Source organism: Salvelinus alpinus, chromosome 8, assembly GCF_045679555.1.
Source record: "Salvelinus alpinus chromosome 8, SLU_Salpinus.1, whole genome shotgun sequence".
Taxonomy (NCBI): domain Eukaryota; kingdom Metazoa; phylum Chordata; class Actinopteri; order Salmoniformes; family Salmonidae; genus Salvelinus; species Salvelinus alpinus.
Window position 1 is genome coordinate 72,961,950 of NC_092093.1, and position 26,818 is coordinate 72,988,767.

General features: G+C 42.2%; 1 protein-coding gene across 2 annotated transcripts in view; it reads right to left on the bottom strand.

The window, feature by feature from the left end:
• arhgap29a (Rho GTPase activating protein 29a) overlaps positions 1-26,818 on the bottom strand; it is a 79,151-nt gene that overhangs the window by 46,455 nt on the left and 5,878 nt on the right. The gene's annotated exons all lie outside the window — the stretch shown is intronic.

Below are 26,818 nucleotides of genomic sequence, written 5' to 3' on the forward strand. Positions count from 1 at the left end.
ACCTGATAACTAATGCATAACTAAACATGACCTGTAGTGGTCTTCCTGTAATTAGTGTAGTATTTATCTGTAGTGTTTACACATCCATAATAAAACTGACCATTACTTATGCTTCAGTAATTACAGTGCGGCCTGGCACTACAGATGGTAAGATCAAGAGCACTTTAGTATTCAACCAGCTTGTTAATGTATACACCACATAGTTAGAGGGTGAGCTCATCAGAAAGCAGCTGAATGGGAGGACAGAAATTACTAATCTAACAGTCTCCAGATGCTTTTACGACTCCCTTGAATTTTTGATCCACCACCGCAGGCGAGTGAGTGTGGCAGTGCCACCACTGACAAAGCCTCGCAGTATCAACCGAGGACTGTTTTTCCCAGAGCCCAGTGAAACTGAGAGCCACAGAGAGGGTCAGAGTCAAAACACACACACACTCGCAGGCCTGTCAAAGCCACATTTGTGCTGACGGTCGCCCCTGGATTACCCCGCGTATGGAAAAGGGGATCAGGGAGACTTTAGCCGTCTCCCCTTTTTTCTTTTATTCATTCCCCCTCTTTTTTGGAGCGGGACAAAAAGGGCCGGCGGTGGAACTAATGTTTCTGGGTGGATGTGGCTGCCATCGCCATGACAATGCCAGCTGTCCTCCAACCAGGAAATACAGCCAGCTGACCAGTAGGTGACTGTCGGACTGCTTCATATGGACCAACAGTAAATGTCAACATGCAACTGCTTCATAATAGAACCACAGGGAACAAGTTACTGTCACAACCACTAGCTACATCTAACAGCATGAAGTGACGACTTTATAAGGACTACCAGTCACAAGTCAACAACATCCACTAGCCCAACAAGTGACCTCATCATTAAGTCAAAACAACAAGTGAACCAACCCTAGATCAATGTTCTTTATTGGATGATGTCAATAAACATCAGACCGAATACGAGAGAGAACAGAACCCTTCATTGGATCAACAGTAACAGATTCAACAGATTCTACAAAACCAACTGATTGTATACTGTAAAACTCCCAGCAGCATCTCTGCTCTGCCAACAGTCTCTCTACAGGATGTCTGGAGTCTTCCCCAGCTCCATGGTAACCATACCCAGTTTCATGGCAACCGCCTCCATCCATCTTCTTTGGATGTCAAACTACAGCTACTTCCTGTGTCTGGAGAACCTGGTGCTTTCTCTTCATTTTGTTTCAGCCTGGCTTCTGCCATGTTTCAGCCTGGCTCCTGCTATGTTTCAGCCCTGCCATGTTTCAGCCTGGCTTCTGCCATGCTTCAGCCTGGTTCTGCCATGTTTCAGCCTGGCTCCTGCCATTTATTGCCTGGCTCCTGCCATGTTTCAGCCTGATTTCAGCCTGGCTTCTGCCATGTTTTGGGCTCCCGAGTGGCACAGCGGCCTAAGACACTGCATCTTAGTGCTAGAGGTGTCACTACAGACCCTGGTTCGATTCCAGGATGTATCACAACCGGCCGTGATTGGGAATACCATAGGGCGGCACACAATTGGCCCAGTGTCTTCCGGATTAGGGTTTGGCTGGGGTAGACCGTCATTGTAAATAAGAATTTGTTCTTAAGTGGCTTGCCTTGTTAAATAAAGATAAAATAAAATAAATGTTTCAGCCTGGCTCCTGCGAGGAAGAGCCTCGCAGTGTGCCTCTGGCCCCCATAATGCACAACACCGAGCCCCATTATCCAGCAGGCTGTAACTGCATTAGGGAGTGGATGTAAGGTGGGGGTACTTCCTAAACAGATCAAATTTATCTCTGTCTATAGAGATTAAGATGTTGTTCTGTATGTCTACAGGTTTAATAAAGACTATTTGGTTTGATGTGGGTATGTTGGGACAAGATCATAATGAAACAAAAATGTCATGCAAAAAGAATGTAGCTGAGTGATTCATAAAATCCCAACTTCCTACTCTGCTGGGGTGTTCCCCTCGAAGGAGCACATTCAGCACAGTGCAGCTGCTCACCAGTCTGTCTCTCTCTCTCTCTCTCTCTCTGTCGCTCTGTCTCTCTCTCTCTCTGTCTGTCTGTCTGTCTCTCTCTCTCTCTCTCTCTCTCTCTCTCTGTCTCTCTCTCTCTCTCTCTCTCTGTCTCTCTCTCTGTCTCTCTCTGTCTCTCTCTCTCTCTCTCTCTCTCTCTCTCCCTCTCTCTCTCTCTCTCTCTCTCCCTCTCTCTCTGTCTCTCTCTCTGTCTCTATCACTTGTTTGTCTCCCGCTCCTCTCTATGTCTCTCTCTTTCTGTCTGTGTTATTTTGCCATGAAGGACATTTGCTTCACAGACCTGCAGTACCGTCTTTCCCAAGCTAGTGTGTGAGTGCGTCCTCACCCATTAGATTGGGAAAGACTGAAAACCCAGCCAGCACACAATGATCAGGTGTGTCCAATGATGTATATATATACTACATGACTGACTGAACTACCATTGTAAAAAAAGATTTTGGAAGCTATATAAATGCATTTATTAATGTCTACGTCTTTGATTTTGCCACGTTTATTATATTACACACACCTTAATGCATACTTTTAAGTTATATTATATGAGCTAAACTTACAAATAATTTAAAAAATAAATAAATAAATAAAAATACATTTTCCTTAAAGTCACATTTTTTTAATGTTACTGTCCCCACTACAACAACACAACACTTAAATACATTTAATTTAATACATTTAACATTCCTTAGAAGGACTGCTTCTTCTGGGGAAGTGCCAATATGGCTAATCAGTGGCTTCAAAGCCTCTCATTTGCCAATAAATAGCATCAGCAATCAGGGGTTTATTTACTGTACATCATTGGGTGGGTCAGGGTTTCCAGCCACCACAAACCTCCAGGTCTTTATTGGCTAGGGGTTAGATTAAACCCCTATTTAAAGACAATACACTTTGAATGACAATGTCCACACAATGGCCTGAACCGTCTGTCAACACATACAGTACATTATGGCCCATTCACATAGACACAGAGTAACAGAATCCTCCAAGGTCTGGAGGTGGTGCAGATTAAAAAGCCTGAATGCCCCATGAGACAGAGGCTCTTCCTTCTGCAGGTGCAGGATGGCGGGCGCCTCGTAATGGCTGTTGCTTGGTCTTTACATCCAGGCCATCCTGTATGGAGCTACTAGAAGGACATTACGTTTAGTCCACTGGCCCAGCAGGACACAGGATGATGTACAGAGGCTGGTGGTTTAACCCTGTGCCTCCCTGTTAGAGGAGCACAATGGGACAGAACCCTGTTCCCACCAGGGCCCTCCAGCTATCCACACTTCTCCCCAGCATAACGAGTGTAGACCCCTGTCTGTTGCAGCCACAGGCCTGGGAGACTTATTTCACAATGGATGAGAGGGACAGTTTCACCATGAAAACAACCCCACTCAGAGTACTGGGAACTGGAAGAGTCGCTTTGTTTTACTTACTGTGCAAAAGTTTTAGAGCAAAACAATTATGAGATTTGGTAAAAGGAAAAACAACTTAATAGTATGCTAGCTGCCAGGAAAGGAGCATTTATTTCACAATGCAGGAAAACCATCAGTTTGCTGAGAAGAGTCTGTTTGAGTGGGAAAAGCTTTCCTTTTGTCTCAGAGGCCATTTGCAAACAGTGGGGCCTGTCTGCTTGAGGGCCTGCCTGCCACATGAAGCATTTTTTGGAACAATAAATCACAACGCCAGGCTTTTCACTTTTCACAGGAGGAAAGAGGGGGAGGAGGAGGGGTGCTGGGGTAAGGAGGGGGGGAGGGAGGGTCGGGTGGGAGGAAGCGAGGTTGTTTGGTCGGTGGTGGTACCCTCCCCTGGGTTTTGTCCCAAACATGCCCCTTTAAACCCACATCCAAGCTTAGCCAGGTTATGGGAGAACAGAGAGAGACATTCCCGGGAACGCTCTGTTGGGAATAGAAGCTATAGGGATCAGTCTCCCATTCCAATGAAGAGGCCAAGGGAGCGAGAGGAGAGGGCTTGCCAGAACCACATCGCCACATTTTTACTTCATTAGCGTCATGGAAACCACTGCATTCCAGCCTGGCTGTGTCTCTTGTTAGGAAGTGGGGCGAGCGCAAGGGGTGATGGGGGGATCCATAATAAAAACATTGTTGGATCATTCACCATCGAGATGACACCTCAATACGAAAACATTCAAAGCCCCTCCGACTCTATAGGCAGCTATCTAATGAGTTAGGCATTCAAATAGGCATTTCTTTCGCCAACAGAGGTCATATCGCTCAAAAGGCCTGAGTGATCCTATGTATGGATCTACCATCCACTAGGCTCCACATAACAGATTCCTCAATATAATGGTGACGCAACTGAAATAGTAACTTCTCATAGACCAGGGACACCCTTGTCTTTTGAAAGAATAAAAAATATCTAATTTGATATGTTAAAATGTCACACCCTCTTATCCAATGGTATATCTGTCTGGTGCCTTATTGCTTTCGAAAAAATACTATTTATCCATGGAGTGGCAGAAGGAAATATTTTCAGCAACAACAAAAAAAACAGATTTTCATGAGCCTTAGCACGAATGTCATCATGTCATGATCCTCTCTTGTAACACCTAACTGTCAATGGCCTCTAATGGTTGGATCCATCCAAAATGACATGGCAAAATTCCTTTTCCTGTGACGCTAGATATGTTCAGTCATGCATAGAAAATCATGGGAGCAACATATTATTTATGCTTCAAAACATTTGAGAAGACAGAAGGGGCGTCACGGTACAAAGCAAGTGTGAAATCACTAAACACGTCACAACTGGGTTCAGAGGGGGCCCGATTAAACACAAGGAGCTCATAGGCTAACATAGCTTCGGGATAGTTAGCACTAGCTGGGCTAAATACGGTGCTGGGTCTGGACACCCCGTGTTAGCCATGACTAACGTCAATCACACGACCAATCGCAATGTGTCCCATTGAGTCAACCTACAGCTGGACATTCTTGTGACTTACTTCCCCCTTCAAATAATCAGCAAGGGCTTTGGTAGGAGGGCTTTATGTAGGAGGGCTTTAGTAGGAGGGCTTTGGTAGGAGGGCTTTATGTAGGAGGGCTTTGGTAGGAGGGCTTTATGTAGGAGGGCTTTGGTAGGAGGGCTTTATGTAGGAGGGCTTTGGTAGGAGGGCTTTGGTAGGAGGGCTTTGGTAGGAAGGCTTTGGTAGGAGGGCTTTATGTAGGAGGGCTTTGGTAGGAGGGCTTTGGTAGGAGGGCTTTGGTAGGAGGGCTTTGTGTAGGAGGGCTTTATGTAGGAGGGCTTTGGTAGGAGGGCTTTGGTAGGAGGGCTTTGGTAGGAGGGCTTTATGTAGGAGGGCTTTGGTAGGAGGGCTTTGGTAGGAGGGCTTTATGTAGGAGGGCTTTGGTAGGAGGGCTTTATGTAGGAGGGCTTTGGTAGGAGGGCTTTATGTAGAGGGCTTTATGTAGGAGGGCTTTGTGTAGGAGGGCTTTGGTAGGAGGGCTTTATGTAGGAGGGCTTTGTGTAGGAGGGCTTTGGTAGGAGAGCTTTGGTAGGAGGGCTTTGGTAGGAGGGCTTTATGTAGAAGGGCTTTATGTAGAAGGGCTTTGTGTAGGAGGGCTTTGGTAGGAGGGCTTTGGTAGGAGGGCTTTGTGTAGGAGGGCTTTGTGTAGGAGGGCTTTGGTAGGAGGGCTTTGGTAGGAGGGCTTTGGTAGGAGGGCTTTGGTAGGAGGGCTTTGGTAGGAGGGCTTTATGTAGGAGGTCTTTGGTAGGAGGTCTTTATGTAGGAGGGCTTTGGTAGGAGGGCTTTATGTAGGTGGGCTTTGGTAGGAGGGCTTTGGTATGAGGGCTTTATGTAGGAGGGCTTTGGTAGGAGGGCTTTATGTAGGAGGGATTTGGTAGGAGGGCTTTGGTAGGAGGGCTTTGGGAGGGCTTTGGTAGGAGGGCTTTATGTAGGAGGGCTTAGGTAGGAGGGTTGTCAAAGAAAGAAGTGCATTACCGTAATCAGTTATAGTCTACTGGCAGTAGGACTTAAGAGAGCTTTAGAGGACTGATCAATGCATGACTTATCATCTCCATTTTTCAAGATGGAGTCATCCCTATACTTTTGAGTGACTCTCACAGAAAAAAACAACAACATATTTTACACTTACATTATAAAATGTCTGCTAAACTTTATATGTTAGACCTACACCAAAGTGTAGCTGAGCACATTGCCAAAAGCTGCTAAAACTCACGGTGATTTAAAAGCCAAGGCTCGCTGTGTAGGACGTTCCACGGCAGTAACTTTGTGAACGGTAACTAACAGGCAGGCTCCTCCTAATAAACAAAATCAACTATTGTGTCCAAACTTTAAAGGGCAGAAAATAACAGGCCTGCTTAACTTTTAACAGACACTGTAAGCTTTTTATAAGAGGCACCCCAGCAGGTGGATCAGTCTAGTGGCCAGAGTAGTGTGAGGCAGACAAATCCTGGTTTCAAATAGTATTTGTTAAGTATCTGCACTTAACTGAGCTTGCCTGGCGCAATCAAACCAATGGAATAATTCCAAAATATGACATTGGCATCCCGTAATCCGAACCATCAATTTATACATTTAAAGTTGGTTTAGAGACCGTATTTAACACCAAGGAACCGTTTTACGATGAAATTGTCCCCAACTCTCAACTGGTGTCTCCAAAATTAGGTAGGCACATTCCCTCACATGACGAGGAAATGCCCAGCAGTTAAATGCTTCTGGGACACAGTTACAAAGTTACAAAGTGCATGAATGTAAATACTCAATCCTTTGCATCTACTATATTACTTAATGATGATAGCTCCTTGAATCTGTCAAAAAATCTGAAACAATTACTGCTGGCAGGCAGCACTGCAATCACCTCACTCTTTCCCAATTTGCCAGTGGATACAGTTATAACATTAGAATGATTGACAGTGAGAATGATTGGCGCTAGTCAAGGAACAATTGAGGCCTGGAGAACACATTTGACTCTGTAAAGAATAATCTCAGCTGAAGCCCAGCACAAACAAATAAACAATCTATAAAGCACAACCATACAAAAAAAGGATATACTGTTTAGTTTTTACAGTACCAGTAAAAAGTTTGGACACACCTACTCATTCAAGGGTTTTTCTTTATTTGTACTATTTTCAACATTGTAGAATATAGTGAAGACATCAAAACTATGAAATAACACATATGGAATCATGTAGTAACCAAAAAAAGGTTAACAAATCAAAATATATTTTATATTTGAAATCTTCAAAGTAGCCACCCTTTTCCTTGATGACAGCTTTGTACACTCTTGGCATTCTCTCAACCAGCTTCATGAAGTAGTCACCTGGAATGCATTCCAATTAACAGGTGTGCCTTGCTAAAAATTAATTTGTGGAATTTCTTTCCTTCTTAATGTGTTTGAGCCAATCAGTTGCGTTGTGACAAGGTAGGTTTGGTACACAAAAGATAACCCTATTTGGTAAATGACCAAGTCCATATTATGGCAAGAACAGCTCAAATAAACAAAGAGAAACGACAGTCCATCATTACTTTAAGACACGAAGGTCAGACAATCTGGAAAATTTCAAGAACTTTGAAAGTTTCTTCAAGTGCATTCACAGAAACCATCAAGTACTATGATGAAACTGTCTCTCATGAGGACCGCCACTGGAAAGGAAGACCCATAGTTACCACTGCTGCAGAGGATAAGTTCATTAGAGTTACCAGCCTCAGAAATTGCAGCCCAAATAAATGCTTCACAGAGTTCAAGTAACAGACACATCTCAACATCAACTGTTCAGATGAGACTGCGTGAATCAGGCTTTCATGGTCGAATTGCTGCAATGAAACCACTACTAAAGGACACAAATAAGAAGAAAAGACTTGCTTGAGCCAAGAAACACAAGCAATGGACATTAGACCGGTGGAAATCTGTCCTTTGGTCTGATGAGTCCAAATTTGAGATTTTTGGTTGCAACTGCTGTGTCTTTGTGAGATGCAGAATAGGTGAACGGATGATCTCTGCATGTGTGGTTCCCACCGTTTTTGGTTACTAGTATTACATGATTCCATATGTGTTATTTCATAGCTGTGATGTCCTCACTATTGTTATACAATGTAGAAAAGAGTTTTTAAAAATAAAGAAAAACCCTTGAATGAGTAGATGTGTCCAAACTTTTGACTGGTAATGCATATATATTCAGTATATGTACCTACTTTCATCTTTTTAAAAAACTTTTTGGGTTTTCAGGCCCATGGGGAAGGGGTGGTATGTGGAGATGGGGGGGACTGACAAGCAAGGGGAGTACGAAGGGGTGGAAAACATGTTTGGATGGAGACATGTTGGATGAGTGGGGTTGGGGGAATGGAGAGGGAGGTTGGAGGCTCACTTCTTCTCTTTCTCCATCCTTTAAATATCACATGTATTATGACTTTTTGCTCTGTGGTATGATCATGGGGATCAATGCTTTGTATTTGTGTACTTAAAAAAAAAAAAAATCTGTTTGAGTGCCAGCCCACGGGTGGATGCGAGCAATTAAATTACATGAATGACATGAATTACATGAATTTGTGTATTGTGCCTCCCAACAAGAAAATTACCAAATTAATAAAAATAAATCAAAAGTATTTGAACCCAGGTTAGGAATGAGGCAAGGCCTTTCCCACCCTCCACTCTCCCTCCTACACTTCCTGTGGCCGCGGTCAGCACGGTTCACCCCTGCACCCCGGAGTCGGACCACCGGCGGTTGGGCCACTCCACACCGGATTAGCGGATTACACGGCACTGTTAAAGGACAGAATATTGGCCTTCCCAGACTTCCCCTATTTTTCCCCTGTCCTGCCAGTGCCTCCCCTGGTGCTTCACCTTTCAAACGCTCTTTCCCATGACTGCACACAAAGAGGAACCGTTTAAAAGAGAAAGTCTTCCCCCATACACACACACAGCACCTTCCCTTCCGTCTAGGTCTGGGCTCCTTTATATTCCCCACCCGACCACTCACTCTACTCTGCAGGCCCTGCCCCAGTCACACAGGTTAGCCATTACATTAGGCATTAGCATGAGAAAACACTATGCAGAAAAAGTCAGTTCACTCAATGAACTAAGGAAGGCTGGGAATTTGAGGTCAGTGCCTTTTTGTGTCATTGACAGAGAATATTTTGCATGGCATGTTGAGATGACATGATGGAATGGTGAAGTGTGTTTAGCCAACTTAATAAGCTGTCTAGCTGCCTGGCAGCTGATTCTCTGAAACAACTCGTTGGTCCATTAGAGCTCTGAGCCCTTTCCTTAGCCTTTCACTGTCCACAGATCTGACAGGAAGTTTCGATAGGTAAAAGCAACATGATGATCTTACACCAAGCCACGTAAAGCGAACGTGAAGCTAACGTGAAGCTAACGTGAAGCTAACGTGAAGCTAATGTCATGTTGCATTGACATAAACAGCTCTTTTCAACTTTATGAAGAAACAGGCAAATTAACTACTTCAATATTATTGGAATTCCCTACGTAAACTCATTACATAAAGGTAGGACTTGGTTTACTTTGCTATCTGCTGAAAATGTTGGGATATAATAAAAGAAAACACATTCTGAAATCAAAACTCCTGTGAGTGATAGATATTGGCTCCAGATTAAAGCTATCTATCGTGGGCTTTTTAAACTACTCCAAGTCCAAGAGTGAATGAATTCTCATGAAAATATTCCCAAAATCTCCTTCTTCCAGCCAACAACTATGTTTACCCTTGGAGATCCCTCTATCCCTTTCCCCGGTCCTTTGCATATCAATGAACTGCTTAGCGTGGAGTCAAGAATTAGCTTTTCCTCCTTTTCATTTCTGCACTGAGCTGCCTGTCCGTCACACTGAGGGAAGACAGTCAACCTTTTTCTCCTGATCCCCCCCCAACTCCTGTTTGTGAGCCACTCTGAAGCCTGGCATTCCAACTATGCTTTATTTAAGAGAGACTGAAAATCCCCCACAGTGCAACCTCTCGCTGGCGGCCAAGATCGGCTGGTATTAGCCAGACAGCTGAGACTGAGACTAGTGGCCCACTCAGCGCTGCAGCCCTATTTAGCATGGACTGGGTAGCTCCATCAGCCCAAGAAGCTGGAGGCTTTACAGGCCTCAAAATGGCCGAACTGAACAGGCTCTTCAGCACACCTGTCAGTAGGTAGAATGGAAGCAAACTTTAACCTAGCATCGAGGACAAGAGGACTTTGTTTAGCTTCGCTAGCATCCTAATCCTGCATGAATGGCGTTCGAACGGAAGACTTGGAATGGGACGATCTCTCACTCTCTATGCCTGCATCCCAAATGGTACCCCTTTCCCTACATAGTGCACTACATTTGACCAGGGCATATAGGGTTTTGGCCAAAAGTAGTGCACTATATAGGGACTAAGGTGCCCTTTGGAACGCAGACAATATTGCGTGGAGAGAGAAGTCTCTAGACTGAACTAGTGCACATACTTGGGCAGGGCCTGTGGACAAATTAATTTGTCCTCCAAAACATGAAAGCAAAATTATTCGTCAAATAAAATAATCTTATTACGCAGAGATGTAATTAACTGTTTCAAAGGAATCTTTGATTCCCCTCCAGGCATCTGTAATGGTATTCGTTTTGGAAAAACAAGGGTGTTTGCGTTGCGAGTTCAAAGCACCCGTTGTCCAACTCAATATCGTCATTGTAGGGTGAATGATTGGAGCAGACAGGATCAATGGTAACAACATGTCCATGGCTTTTCTATTTGGGCTTGTCTCTCTCTCTCTGGGCTGGGTGGAGGAGGGAAGATGGTGATTATAACATGTGTCAGCCTCACTAGAAGGACCAGGGGAACATCTTCATGCCAAAAGGCCGCTTGCGAATTTCAAAGAGGCCCAAGAACCAGTCTCCATTCACCATCCATGATGAATTATGTAAATGTAGGGCTCCTTGTGCTAAACAGATTCTGTCACAACAATGGCTCCTGGGAGAACACTTGATATTTGCTCCAGGGAGGTATTGTTCCCGCCCAGAAGAGGAGGTTCAGACGGGAGATGGGTTTATTGTTAAAAGTTGGGCTCTAAGCTTTGGCGGTTCCCTCACTCTATCCCATCTCGTGTACCCCCTCCTTCCCTCCCATCCTCCCTCCTTTCTACTAAAACCAAGTCCTCATTTGTTTTTTGGGGGAGGGAGAGATCTTGGTACGACGCTGCACGGTTCGTCCCAGCCACGCTTCACGGTCAGTCTGTTCACGTTTTGTTTAGGTCCACATCAAACAAGGCTCCCCCTTGTTTCACGTAACTGCAACACTGAGTATGATGGGTAAAGACAGCTCCCAGTTCTCTCACCAGTCTCTCCAGTCTTCAGATCTGCCTGACAATAACCAGTTATGAGTTCTGCACAGCATGGGTCCTCTCTCATGCAAGCGTGCCCTGAAGGTTCAGGCCCATAGAGGCTAAACAAGGCCAATTAATCGGAGCAAACATATCAGGACTTGAGCACAAAGTTAAGATGGATCCTGACACACAATGTGCTGTATGCAGTAAAACACTAACATCAGTAACAATAACAGACAAACAACATCCCACTCAATTATATGACCGCTAGCCACTGTTTGGCTAGCAGACTCCACTTCTCAGGTGTATTTAGAGCTAAAGATCGAATCTGCATTTGGGGAAACAGCTCCACTGTTTGCCCCAGCGCCTTTGTTATAGTTTTTGTTTTGTTGACGAAGCAGAGGAGAGGAGCATCCGGCAGCGTGGTGAAAAAACCTTTCAGTACCCATTCTGCTGTTCTGTCGAGCATGCAAAGATGTCAGAGGGAAAAAACTGTCTTTGTTGTTTGCAGTAACTTCTTTATTATTGGAATATCCCAAACGGATGTGGAATTTTCACAATTAAGGATTCTAGCTTTAAGGCAAAGATTATCTCTTCCCAGCTCCTGCTATGCATTTTGGTACATAGTGCAGGATGTCACGGTAATTATGGCTGGTCCTAGACAACTTAAATCCAACATTGTGCTGGGAGTGGTAGATTCGAGGGGTGTCTTAATCTAATCCAATGGATACATTTTCAATCTTGGTTTCAAATCCTTAATCCAAGATGGGAGACAAGCAGGAGGTCATATGTGGATTGAAGGCAGGGGGTCTGTTGATTGTAATCTAACAGTCAAATTGACCATCCTTGGTTTCAGTTACTAAATTTGTGATTACATAAATAGATGTTATACTGTCCTTTTCAATATTTAATAGCTATGAATATGAAGCTATAATGTTCAATGAATTCCTAATGTTAAGCAGGATAAATAACGGACTGTGTTGCAAATACACCAATTATTTAAAGCTACAATCAGCAATCAACAATAACAAAGTGCTTCCCTGTCCCTGTTTCGGGAAAAGGCTTAGGGATAGGGCTGGAGAAATGAATCACTCTTAAATTCATAGTCAGAGCTATGGATGCAAGGACTGGCCATCCATGATATCAACATTATTGTTTTAATCATGTTATGAGGCTATATAGTGTATGTTTACAGTAAAACAAGCTTATATTTTGGGATTTGATGCGGTACGACAATTGAACTAAAGCTCATGAGGCATTTATAAGTTATATTCTTTAAGAATAAATGGGTACAGTACATATCATTCAATAATATGTAAGAAATGGATGTAGCAACTGCTGATTGTCCCTTGAAGGTTGTTTTGAGGTGTTGATTTCAAAGGCATGAACTGGATCCATTCCCACCCTCTTCAACTGTAGTACTGTGATGGGTAACAGTCAACAGGTGAGTAAATGTTTGGCCAGGTAGGTTGATATCCTGCTTTCCTCCAGGTCATTCTATTGAAGGCTACAGGAGACATGGCTACAATGCTCACCTTGTTGGGACAAAAACAATGACGTTTACCAGACTACCTCACGTTCGTCGTGGTGTATGAGGTCAACTGTGGTGAGAGAGTAAATAATGCTCGCTGGTGTTCTCAAGTGTCGAGGCTCAAGTACGATCAACCAAACAAACAAGCAGACTAAACAAAAAGGTTCAACTTTGGGCATAGACAGCATTTCTCTGACTGAATAGTCAATTAAGGCTGACAATAGCTTATCAATAGGTATTTCAAAAGAAAAAACTATATTTATATAACTCTTTCCTCACAAACCTGACCTGAACAGTACTGTACTACCTCATGCCAATGGGAAAACACATGTTGAAAAATCAGACAGACCAGTCTAGTACTGTATAATGTTATGTCAGCAGCAACTCACAGCCAGTTCTCACACATCACTCCTTCCATGACTAAACAGAGAGGTCTGCATTGTGTTTGTTCCTCCCACACCGTGTCTCACAGGCACGGTGGCTGCATCCAGCATGGCACACTATCCACTACATTCACTACTATCTGGGCACAAGTTGGGCACTATATGGTGTCTCACAAACGCCACCATGTTGGGGCCCACACACACCAGCCAGCCAGCATGTGGTGAAGGGCCTCCTTCTCTTACTCAGATGGACCCCCTTCCTGGAACAAATTCACCCAGGCCTTACCGGCGCCCATAACCATAAATCTACTCACTGAGAGGAACAGAGGCAGAGAGGGGGAGAAAGATGGAGGGGTAGAGAAAGCGAGAGAGAGAGAGAGAGAGAGAGAGAGAGAGAGAGAGAGAGAGAGAGAGAGAGAGAGAGAGAGAGAGAGACAGACAGAGATGGATAGAGAGAAAGATGGAGAGAGACAGAGAGAGAGCAAGAGAGAGGTGAAGGGAGAACGAGAGAGAGAGAGAGGAAGGGAGAAAGAGAGAGAGAGGTGAAGAGAGAAAGAGTGAAAGAGGGGAAGGGAGAAAGAGAGAGAGGTGAAGGGAGAAAGAGAGAGAGGACAGGGGAACACAAAAAGTCCCTCAGCTTCCACGTTGGAAACAAAACATCCTACAAATCTTCACTCTGAGTGTGGTAGGCCATTAAAGTCTACAAACCAGCACAGAGTAGCCAGAGGATGGCCACCCGCAGCCTGCACGCGCTCACACCGCACAGGGCGCCTCCTTCTGCTGCTTCTTCTACAGGCAGACTTTACCCCTGTTCCTCCGCTCCCTCTGTTAACTATATTTCAATCCACATTTTCCCTCCGTGGAGGGATAAAAATTCCGGCCATATGTCACCTCATCCCACACTTCAATCCCCTACTGAGAAGTTAATCTGCAGAACCACCTCTCGCATGGTCGTTATACGTGATGAGGTCAATGCCCTGCTGGTTTATACAAGACCAGAACAACAACAAAAAAACAATTAAGCTAATGTAAGAAATCCTTTCAATCAGCTTATTAGCCATTTAGTGGAGTGTAGATCAATCAAATGTATTTATAAAGCCCTTTTTACAACAGCCAATGTCGAAAGTGCTATACAGAAACCCAGCCTAAAACCCCAAACACCAAGCAATGCCGATGTAGAAGGCTATGCTTAAAAAGAAGCCTGTAAAATCACTCAGAAACAATATTTGCTGACTTTCTCATGTTCTGGTCTGTGGTTCAAACGTGTGGTAAATGCAGATATATTGTCTAACGGAGTGTCGTAACTGATGAAGTCAAGGCAAACCATTCTGGACTAGGCTAGGTGAATTTACAGTGGCTTAAAATACGGATCCGCTCTCAGCGGCCATAAAAGGAGTTTTTTAAATAAAGAATGAGCTGGAGATGCTTTACAGTGGATCTCAGACCCACAGGGAAATCTCCAAACAGTGCCTCGCTCGCTACATCCATTCACACAGTCTGTAACCGCCAGTGAACAGGCCATCGGGGGATAATTTTAGGTTGGTATTTCACAAGGGGTGATTTTGACCACAAATCACTGAAAAGCATTTTGGGTTTTCTCAAAGGACCCACGACAGAGCCACTTTCCCACAAAGCTTTGGTATCGTGAAGGAGGGCTGCAAAAAAAAGAAAAAGAAAAGAGATGTATTTTTCCTTCCTGCTGTACATTTTTACATTGAAACAATATAACAAAAGCCTGATAGAAAATGAACTTGTTTTTGAAAGTTGCTAGTTGAAGTCACAGAAAATCATTCGTACTGGTCCTCTAGTCAAGGATTATCACATGGGAAGAGTGCAAATAGTAATTCCCAAAACCTTTCTGGAACGCTGCCATGAATGACTCCCATAGACAACATCAGACATATTAGACAGAGAATCTTGCTATGTGTAACACAACACCTGGATAGACGTTCTCAACAGCTCCCTGTTAGACATCCACTCACACTGTGTCCTGTGCAGGAACAACTCACCCTTATCACTAGCACAAGTAGTGAAGTCATCTAGTAACAAATGAGTCACACAAATGTGTTCTCAACATGAGGGGGTGAGTCACACAGACGGGAGACTTGAAAAGGAGAAAGTGTTGAAATAGAAGTCTGACTGCAGTTGTGGTTGTGGACAAAGTCCAGAGAAAGTGTCAAATTAATGTTAAACACACACACACACACACACACACACACACGTAAACACATAGGGCAGTAAGTCACAAGGGACACACGCTTTAAATCCATCAATTAAAAGTGTGGATATTGTGACATAACTGGTGACAGCGAAATCCACCATAAAAAGGTGTGATCATATGCTGAGATATGTGAAGTATGTAAAGCTATAACAGCACTGGATCTTATAAAGTACAATACGATTGTTTCTTATCTTTTCTTATCTGGTCTTATCTTTTATCATGCGTTTATTATATCAGTCATTTCTGGGATTACTGAGATAAAACATAGACACTTCAGACAGTGAGGATGTACATACTAGACTACATTGCATCTCAGGATGAAAATCAAAGGGCTTTTCACCCTGCCTTTGAATAGCAAATACATGACCAAACTCTACCTCTAAACCCCACTACTCCTTACACTGCCTACCCCTCAAAACATTCTGCAACGGGGACAGAAAATCACATTTAGCTGATCAGAGGGACCGGGAGCCCCATCTCTAAGGCATATTGTGGTACAGCTTGGGGTAGTGGAGGTCTTTAATCCCTCTCCATGGACTCTGTCTGCTCTGTGCCCCACAATGTGTGTGGAGTGTCTGTGGAGGGTATCCTCTTACACACACACTTACACACACACACGCACACAAATACACACATACACTCTCAGAACCCCTATGTGCTCATTGCTCAAAGGCATTCCCTGTCCAATGTAAGAATGATTAATTTACTTTTCCTCTCAAATGAAAAGGAGGGTCAAATTAAACTTCAATGGAACAGCAGAACCTCACAGTAATCTTGAAAGCACTCGAAACAAGAGCAATAATTGATTTGGTGCTTTTATCTTTTATGTCGTCTGAATTGGGAAGCTCACTGTTGCCCCGGAACCTCTCAGTTTGAGGTCAGAGAGAGATTTAAAATTAACGAGAAGAAAATTAAACTCATGGAAAGAGCTTGGTTGCCTAAAGTACAAACCAATCAAGTCAACCATCCAGCAGGACCAAACAGGCCTAATGCAACTATAGTGTGACAAAGTCTGGTTCTAATTTACATTTTTACATTTACATTTTTGTCATTTACGAGTGCATATTTTCATATTTTTTTCTCAACATTTTCCATAATTCACAATGTTTTAAAGAGACAGGTCCACGATGTTATTCCAGAATATTGTAAATCTCAAAACAAAGGGAAATAAACTTTTCATCTCTAAATCCACCATTCATTTGTGACGACAGGAACCATTTTAAATGGGGAGTAAAGCAACTGTCAGCCATATGGACACCAGTGACAGCATCGGCTCCTATAGAGGTTATCACCACCCTCCATTGACCTCCCCACCCCACCCAACTCCCTCATCTCATCTCATCACAACAGCCCCCATCATTGGCCAAAAAAACATGTATAGTTATCAACGGTTCAAAGCACTACCATTTGGCAAAGAACACACTTCCCAAAATGACTTCACAACGAAAATCACCCAAAAATCACAATTTTCATTTTTTAAGTTTACACTTCAGTTTTTTTGTTTTTTTTAAACAAAGTGTCCACACATTTAGCAACTGTTGATCTAAGGCACTAAAGCAACAAGTGAGCATTTGTTCTGCTGGAATGCAGGGTATGCAGAGAGAGAGAGAGAGAGAGAGAGAGGGAGAGGAAGAGAGAGAGAGAGAGAGAGAGAGAGAGAGAGAGAGAGAGAGAGAGAGAGAGAGAGAGAGAGAGAGAGAGAGAGAGAGAGAAAGAGAGAGAGAGAGAGAGAGAGAGAGAGAGAGAGAGAGAGAGAGAGAGAGAGAGAGAGAGAGAGAGAGAGAGAGAGAGAGAGAGAGGGGGGGGGGGGGATGGGAGGAGGGATAAAACTAGCCTACAGCGGAGAGGCAGAGAAGTTTTTTTTTCCCACCCCTATCAAAATGATTAGCTGTGCCTATAGCAATGGCCAACATGGTACAGGTCAATATTGATACAGCAGTTAAAAATACACCAATAGTTTTGACTGGGGAGAGACAGGGAAAGGTAGCAGCCGGACTGAGAGGCCGGAGCTAAGAAAGAGGGGGAAAAAGAACAAAGGATTCTTAGAGTTTGAACAGTGAACATCAAATAAATGATAGGAAAGATACTGTATGTGACGTGAGAAGAGACAGAGACACAACCTAACATGTGTTTTGCACAAAATACCATGAACTTCAGAGTACAATCAGGCAGTTGCTAAATTCAGCACACAAAATAATGCCGTTCAAAATAGCAAATGGGGTTGCATCAATTAAGAATGTTTTCTGTTCAAACGACCTACCTGTATCTAAGTGTGAGTGAAACTTAAGATAATACCAGGTAGACTAAATTCCCTTTACATTCTAAGACACTACCACAACTACCAGATCAGAGCTTGCCTGTAGCTGACATGTGTCTGATTGAAGAGCCAGTTGGTCAGCATTTAAACTCAGACAGATAGACACTGGTGGTCAAGGCGTCTGAAAGCAGCCCAAACCCAGACTAACAGACTGTCCTGTCTGCCCTCTCAGAGTGTTGCTGAAAGCCTGGGTCACACCCATGACAGGAGAGGCTTCACATAGAGCCTGCAGTTTCTTCCAGTGGTCAGAAAAAACTCCTGGCCCTACCCATACAGACATACATACACTGCCTCAGTACGCCAGGAGGGTCACGTCTTGGACCAAGCCTCCACACCGACATAGTGGTCTGTTAGCCTCAACAATGTACATCTATACAGATGCCATATCTCAGGGTTCCCCAACTGGTGGCCCGCGGGCCAGATTTGGTCTGCAAGTGGTTTTATTTTGCCCCCCCCAAAAAAAATTTGGACGTAAAAACTCTAGGAAATCAGCTCCAAGTGATTTAAATGTATGAAATGTGTTCGCAAGTATTCCCACGCACAACAGAGAGACACGTGCTTGCAAGGTTTGCAATGATATGCAATGATATGTTCAAACCTAAGCAAGGTTTGAAATTATATGTTTTAGTCAAACATTATATCTGTTTGGGCTTCTTGCGGTCAATATGCAGTCTACAAATTATTTGTAATTATGTTCTGGCCCCCGGACCATCTACTTAAGAAAGAAATTGGCCTGCGGTTGAATCTAGCAAATGATCCCTGCCGTATTTTAATTTAATCAGAAAAATGTTTACTTGTAGTGTATACAAAATTTAAAAAGGCTTCTAAAGTTTGCAATTTCCACTTAATAATGTCAGATTTGCCCTAATGAAAAATGTATCAACTCCTACAAAAAAATGCACATTAATTATGATCCACAACAATTCACATTTCCTGTTGCTGCATAACTATATTTTCCTACTGTGTGACACTAACTCAAATGAAGATACGGCATCTGTACATGACATGAGTTACACAACATACTGAACAAGCTAACCTCAAACTGACACAGGATATGAATCAACATATAGAACAGATTCACTGTTTGTTCATACATGATAAGGCACATCTAATGCCACATTTTTTCGTAAGGGGGAATACATTTCCCGTAGCGCCCTGCTCTCTTCAGCTTGATCAAGTCATTTTCCGTTGGTGTTGTTTTTCATTCTTAAATGGCTGACACACAGAACAACCATCATTCTGCCTCAGTGAGCCAGGAGAGAATGACATAAACACCACACACCTGTCCTGTCCAGCCTATCAGAGCACAAATACAGTTCATTTCACTACAGTACACACACACAACAGTCTTTAAAAAGATCAAGAAATATCAGGCTTCATCCACAAGAGATACCTAAACGGCATGAGCCTCTATCTAACTGGGGAAAACAGTTAGTCCATTATTAACATGAAGAACAAGACAAAAGATCAGATAACAAGTTTGAGGAATACACATAATGTAGAATCACACAGTTTAACTTACACCTGAATTTATAGGAATCACATCATCATTTTACATATATAAAATAAATAGCTGTTTCTTGATCATGCTCACTAGCAGGGAGATTATATCTTTAACCATATAGGCATCCTCCTTAACCATGCGAAATATCCTAATGAAGATAACATGCAACAAAGGTCCATTCTTACCAATGATTACACAATATATTGCACTCACTGACCTCCAAGACTGGTCAGAGCACCAAACGACAGTTGTGACACTGACTAGGACGAACCCCACAGAAGTAATCCCAACCGATTAATGACATGTCCCTCACAAGTGGCCATTGGACAAGGTCATGACCTCTCAGGATATGTAAAAAATAATCCACATTGTTAAGACATCATTATGAAAGTCATCTCAAAGCCTGGACAATCAAAACATGCTAAAACAAACCGCAAAAAAAAAACACTGAAAAATGCTTTCACAAAGATTTGTAAAGTGAAGTACGTGTCCGTCGCCAGTCCATCCAAACTAAATCAGAAATGACTGAAACCAACTGATAATCGCCATTTAAGGTGACATACATTTTTTTTAAGCTGAAAAACTGCATTAAAAAAAATCTTACTGGAGCTGGCTGTGGGGTTCCCCAGGGATCGGTCCCAGGGCCACTGCTATTCTTACATGGGAAAGTATATATCCAGCCAAAACTGCCAGTTATCTACAAGCATGCTAGTCTGGAGAAGCTACTGCTTGAGACAATGGGTGTCAGACTCACATCACTGACCGTGAATACAGAGCTCTGTTGTCAAGGTCCAAGAGTCCAGACCTGAACATTACGCTTGACTGTTGGGTCTGCTATGCTTTGCGTGGCAAGGGAAAAAGGGAGAGGAGGGTTCCCTCTCTCTCCATGAATGGTCAGGGTAATGAGAATCCCTAGCTTTTGTGAAGAACAGCATAGACAATACAGTCATAAATTGATAGGGGATTTAAATCACTTCCAATCACGCCATAAGCCAGTGATTCACAACAGCAGTGTGTTATTACACTTTGCTAAAGCCCTGCCCTGCACTCCCAACCGCCAACAATCACCCTTTGAATATGGTCAGTGACCCGAAACACAAATCATTTTGATATGATCAATGTCGTGCAAGTTCATTTCCTCAAATCCATTTCTAGTGACTAGAGTGACTCAAGTGTTGGTTTGTGAGCATGAAGATGAGAATGTAGTCATTAACATGTTTAAGTGCCATTAAACAATGACTGATCTGATTTTATAGCCTACTTTGCACAAAGCGACAAGAGCTAGATTTGGACACTAGGACATAACGTTGTAATTTTAAATCTGGTTCTACAATTACATGATTTTATTAGGGCTGTCAGAGTTATTACTCAACTAAGTTGAGTTAACTTTTTGTCATTTTTGTGAACAATATATTTATTTTTACCTCAATTAATCGCATTCTCTGAAAGCATTCAAAATACACTGAAAACATCCAAATTATATCATCTATACAGCTAAAAACAATAATACACTTTCAAAACAAGTTGACATTGAGGTTAAAGAAAGTTAAAGAAAGTGTGTTTACCAATTTACCTGATTTTGCTTACCGTTACTTTGGACAAAATGAAGACATCAATATTCTTGTAATGCTTTTAGTATAAAGAAATCTTGAAATTACAGCTTGATTTTAGAAAATTCTCAATTTGCAATTAATCACAACAAATTCTGCGATGAACTAGATTAAATTTTTTTAATATTTTGATTTTCCTAATTTAGCATGTCGCAGAGATAACTTCACCTGTTTTTCTATCAAACATTCCTTGTAGTTTATCATTCCTCTTCACTCAAAGTTAATCTTTGTTTGAGGTAACATGGGTTTCAGGCCCTTGCTTCTCTCTCCACTGCTCTGTATTCAATTTCCTACAGGGCACTTTTTCTCCTTTCGCAAATCTGCCCTTTCCTGTATTTAGCCTAACTGTGGTCGATTACTGGAATGCTTGCTTACAGTCACATGTTATGGTTTCAGTAACCAAATTTACATAATGGTGTGTATATTGGGCTGCAAGCACCGTGCAATGTAGTTTATTAGCGTTAGAGCAAGGTCATGAACGTTGCCTCAGGTGGTTTCAATTCAACACTGCAGTGTAAATAAGGTTTGCTAACTCACTGTCAGATATTTCAAGGCATAGAAGATATAGGACTTAAACGTTTCCAATAGCTGGTGTACTACGTAGGTTTTAGGTTTGGCTTTGCAGCACAGACAGGCATTCTGATCTAGTTCCATGAACTCACTGACTTCGTTAAATAAATCAATGAAGCAAGCTGCATGGACAAATTTGTACTATGACAGCAATGCAAACTTGAGTGCCTGCCTGAGCATTTGTTGTTAAGACTAATTTGTATGAGTGACATAACCAGGAAGTTCTCCTCAGACAGACAAAACAAGTTCCATTTGTAGAGGACACCTAATTTTACCAGGTGTCAGAGGAAGGCCCTAAAAATTGTCAAAGACAATTTAACTTATCGTTACTCATTGCGTATTTATTCCTAGTGTTATCAATTTTCTATAATTTTCTATTTTCCCTCTGCATTGCGGGGTAAGCATTTCACTGTTAGTCTACACCTGTTGTTTACGAAGCATGTGACAAATACAATTTGATTCAATGTATTATTATTAAGTTATTAGTGAATTACCTACACTGAAAATTAAAATACATTTTCAATAGGTCATTTGTGAGGTCAAAACTGATAATCAGTGTTTGTGAAATATATTGACCTTAGGCTTAAATGAACCAGCACAACCCTGAGCAGAATTACCTCTTCCCCATGTTGATTTATTACTTTGATCAGTGAACCGGTGACCGCTCCACTCAGAAGTCCCTCAAGCTGAAAAACACCAGTCACAAGTCCTGACTCTCCAAAACCCTGTCTGATCCAGCCAGGTCAAGCACTCTGCCTGACCTCCCTCTCCTCTCCAGACAAAGGCTGAGATTCCTCAGAGGCCTGGACGACATGGCACTGCTCTACTGGGAGGGAGGAGAGGGGTACCACCACATCCATCCAACCCCCCTCACAGACAATCATTACCCAGGAGAGGGATTAGCGAACCTGGGTCTGGTCCAAGCCAAGGGCCCGACCCAACAGCACCGGCAGCACAGGAATGCAATAATCACACAGGCAAGAGCAATCAACCCCTTTTTAATCTGCATTTACTCTTCCATTTTAAAAGCATTTTCCCAATGGATTAGAAATGCACCACTTCAGATTACTGATGGGTTGAGGAGGAGGACAGACCATTCATTACTGGAGTACATTACACTCTGGATGGAAGCTGGTGTGAAAATGGGCCCTCTGAAGGCCTGGTGCTAATTTTCATTATCTTATACTTCAGGTTTTTAATCTAAACTGGAAGTAATTCATTTTAAAGGACCTACAAGGAAGACTGTATAGAACAGACTCAGAGGGAAAACTGTTTTTCTTCATTCCAAGTCCATGTCTGTCCTACCCCACCTTCCCCCTACTCCCACCCTTCTAAAATATGTGGAGTAGAAAAGCTCAAATACTCCCCTCTATCTCTCTGTCTCTCTCCCACTGAGCCGGCCACAGAAGGAATTCCTCATCTGAGAGGTTCTGCTTTGAATGACTACCTTTTGCAATATACAGTATGTCCAACACAAACAAATGACAGCATAACAAAATTTTCGCCTATGTTACTAGCTTCAACAATTTTAACAATGGAAACAACATCTAGATAACAAGATAGACCGTGCCCTCTGTTATTATTGGGACAGTGAAGCATTTTTTCTTCTTTGGCTCTATATTTCAAAAGTATAGATATCAAAGAATAACTATGAGGTAAAGTGCAGACTGTCAGCTTTAATTTGAGGGTATTTTCATCCATATCGAGCGAACCGTTTAGAAATTACATCACTTTTTGAACATAGTCCCCCTATTTTAGGGGACCAAAAGTATGGGGACAAATTCAGTTATGTATATTAAAGTAGTTCAAAGTTAAGTATTTGGTCCCATATTCCTAGCACGCAATGATTACATCAAGCTTGTCACTCTACAAATTTGTTGGGTGCATTTGCTTTTTGTTTTGGTTGTGTTTTAGATGATATTGTGCCCAATGGAAATGAATGGTAAATAATGTATTGTGTCATTTTGGAGTCACTTTTATTGTAAATAAATATTCTACATGAATGTGGATGCTACCCTTACTAGAGGTCGACCGATTATGATTTTTCAACGCCGATACCGATACCGATTATTGGAGGACCAAAAAACCGATACCGATTAATCGGCCGATTTTCTAAAAGTGTATTTGTAATAATGACAATTACAACAATACTGAATGAACACTTAACTTAATATAATACATAAATAAAATCTATTTAGCCTCAAATAAAATGAAACATGTTCAATTTGGTTTAAATAATGCAAAAACAAAGTGTTGGAGAAGAAAGTAAAAGTGCAATATGTGCCATGTAAAAAAGCTAACGTTTAAGTTCCTTGCTCAGAACATGAGAACATATGAAAGCTGGTGGTTCCTTTTAACAGGAGTCTTCAATATTCCCAGGTAGGAAGTTTTAGGTTGTAGTTATTATAGGAATTATAGGACAATTTCTCTCTATACGATTTGTATTTCATATACCTTTGACTATTGGATGTTCTTATAGGCACTTTAGTATTGCCAGTGTAACAGTATAGCTTCCGTCCCTCTCCTCGCCCCTACCTGGGCTCGAACCAGGAACACATCGACAACAGCCACCCTCGAAGCAGCGTTACCCATCGCTCCACAAAAGCCTTGGCCGTTGCAGCGCAAGGGGAACAACCACTCCAAGTCTCAGAGTGAGTGACGTTTGAAACGCTATTAGCGCGCACCCCACTAACTAGCTAGCCATTTCACATCGGTTACACCAGCCTAATCTCGGGAGTTGATAGGCTTGAAGTCATAAACGGCTCAATGCTTGAAGCACAGCGACGAGCTGCTGGCAAAACGCACTAAAGTGCTGTTTGAATGAATGCTTACAAGCCTGCTGGTGCCTACCTGTCACGCCCTGACCTTAGAGATCCTTTTAATGTCTCTATTTTGGTTTGGTCAGGGCGTGAGTTGAAGTGGGTATTCTATGTTCTATGTTTTGTAGTTCTATGTTTTGGCCGGGTAGGGTTCTCAATCAGGTACAGCTGTCTATCGTTGTCTCTGATTGAGAACCATACTTAGGCTGTTGACTTTGTTGACTTTGTTTAGGGCACATAGCCTTTAGCTTCACGGTTTGTTTTTGTAGTGTTTATTGTTTTGTTCGGCGTCATTTTTATTAATAAAAGGAAAATGTACGCTCACCACGCTGCACCTTGGTCCTCTTCTTTAAACGGCCGTGAAACTAACATCGCTCAGTCAGACTGCTCTATCAAATCATAGACTTAATTATAACCTAATAACACACAGAAATACGAGCCTTAGGTCATTAATATGGTCGAATCCGGAAACTATCATCTCGAAAACAAGACATTTATTCTTTCAGTGAAATACGGAACCGTTCTGTATTTTATCTAACAGGTGGCATCCATAAGTCTAAATATTCCTGTTACATTGCACAACCTTCAATGTTATGTCATAATTACGTAAAATTCTGGCAAATTAGGCGGCCCAAACTATTGCATATACACTAACTCTGCGTGCAATGAACGCAAGAGAAGTGACACAATTTCACCTGGTTAATATTGCCTGCTAACCTGGATTTCTTTTAGCAAAATATGCAGGTTTAAAAATATATACTTCTGTGAATTGATTTTAAGAAAGGCATGGATGTTTATGGTTAGGTACAGTCGTGCAACGATTGTGCTTTTTTCGCAAATGCGCTTTTGTTAAATCATCCCCCGTTTGGCGAAGTTGGCTGTCTTTGTTAGGAAGAAATAGTCTTCACAGAGTTCGCAACGAGCCAGGTTAGCAGGCAATATTAACTAAATATGCAGGTTTAAAAATATATACTTGTGTACTGATTTTAAGAAAGGCATTGATGTTTATGGTTAGGTACACATTGGAGCAAGACAGTCCTTTTTCGCGAATACGCACCGCATCGATTATATGCAACGCAGGACACGCTAGATAAACTAGTAATATCATCAACCATGTATAGTTAACTAGTGATTATGATTGATTGATTGTTTTTTATAAGATAAGTTTAATGCTAGCTAGCAACTTACCTTGGCTTCTTACTGCATTTGCGTAACAGGCAGTCTCCTCGTGGAGTGCAATGTAATCAGGTGGTTAGAGCGTTGGACTAGTTAACTGTAAGGTTGCAAGACTGAATCCCCGAGCTGACATGGTAAAAATCTGTCATTCTGCCCCTGAACAAGGCAGTTAACCCACCGTTCCTAGGCCGTCATTGAAAATAAGAATGTGTTCTTAACTGACTTGCCGAGTAAAATAAAGGATAAATAAAGGTGCAAAAATCGGTGTCCAAAAATACCGATTTCCGATTGTTATGAAAACTTTAATCGGCCATTCCGATTAATCGGTCGACCTCTAACCCTTACTACAGATAATGCTGAATTAATCGTGAATAATGATGAGTGAGAAAGCACAAATATCATACCCCCCTTAACTTACAACTTAACTTCTTATGGCTGCAGGGGCAGTATTGAGTAGCTTGGATGAGGTGCACAGAGGTGCCCAGAGTAAACGGCCTGCTCCTCAGTCATAGTTGCTAATATATGCATATTATTAGTATTGGATAGAAAACACTCTGAAGTTTCTAAAACTGTTTGAATTATGTCTGTGAGTATAACAAAACTCATATGGCAGGCAAAAACCTGAGAAGAAATCCAAACAGGAAGTGGAAATTCTGAGGCTGGTAGAATTTCAACCAAGCTCCTATTGAAATCACAGCGAGATATGGATGAGTTTTCACTTCCTACGGCTTCCAGTAGATGTCAACAGTCTGTAGAACTTTGTCTGATGACTCTACTGTGAAGGGGGGCCGGATGAGAGGAGAATAAGTCAGGTCTGCCATGAGGTGACCATTCTTTGACCATGCGCGTTCACATGAGAGGGAGCTCCGTTCCATCACTCATCTGAAGTCAATGTAATTCTACGGTTGGAACGTTATTCAAGATTTATGTTAAAAACATTCTAAAGATTGATTCAATACATCGTTTGACATGTTTATACGGACTGTTACGGAACTTTTGGACATTTCGTCAGGTTTTAGTGAACGCGCTTCCCTGACGTTGGATTTGTATACTAAACACGCGACAAAAATAGCTATTTGGACATAAATGATGGACATTACCGAAAAAAACGAACATTTCTTGTGGAAGTGGGAGTCCTGGGAGTGCATTCCGACGAAGATCAGCAAAGGTAAGTGAAGATTTATAATGCTTTTTATGAGTTTTGTTGACTGCACAATTTGGGCGGGTAACTGTATGGATTGCTTTTGTGGCTGAATGCTGTTTTCAGATTATTGAATATTGTGTTTTGCTGTAAAGCTTTTTGAAATCTGACACAGCGGTTGCATTAAGAACAAGTGTATCTTTAATTCTATGTACAACATGTATCTTTCATCAAAGTTTATGATGAGTATTTCAGTTATTTGACGTGGCTCTCTGCAATTTCTCTGGA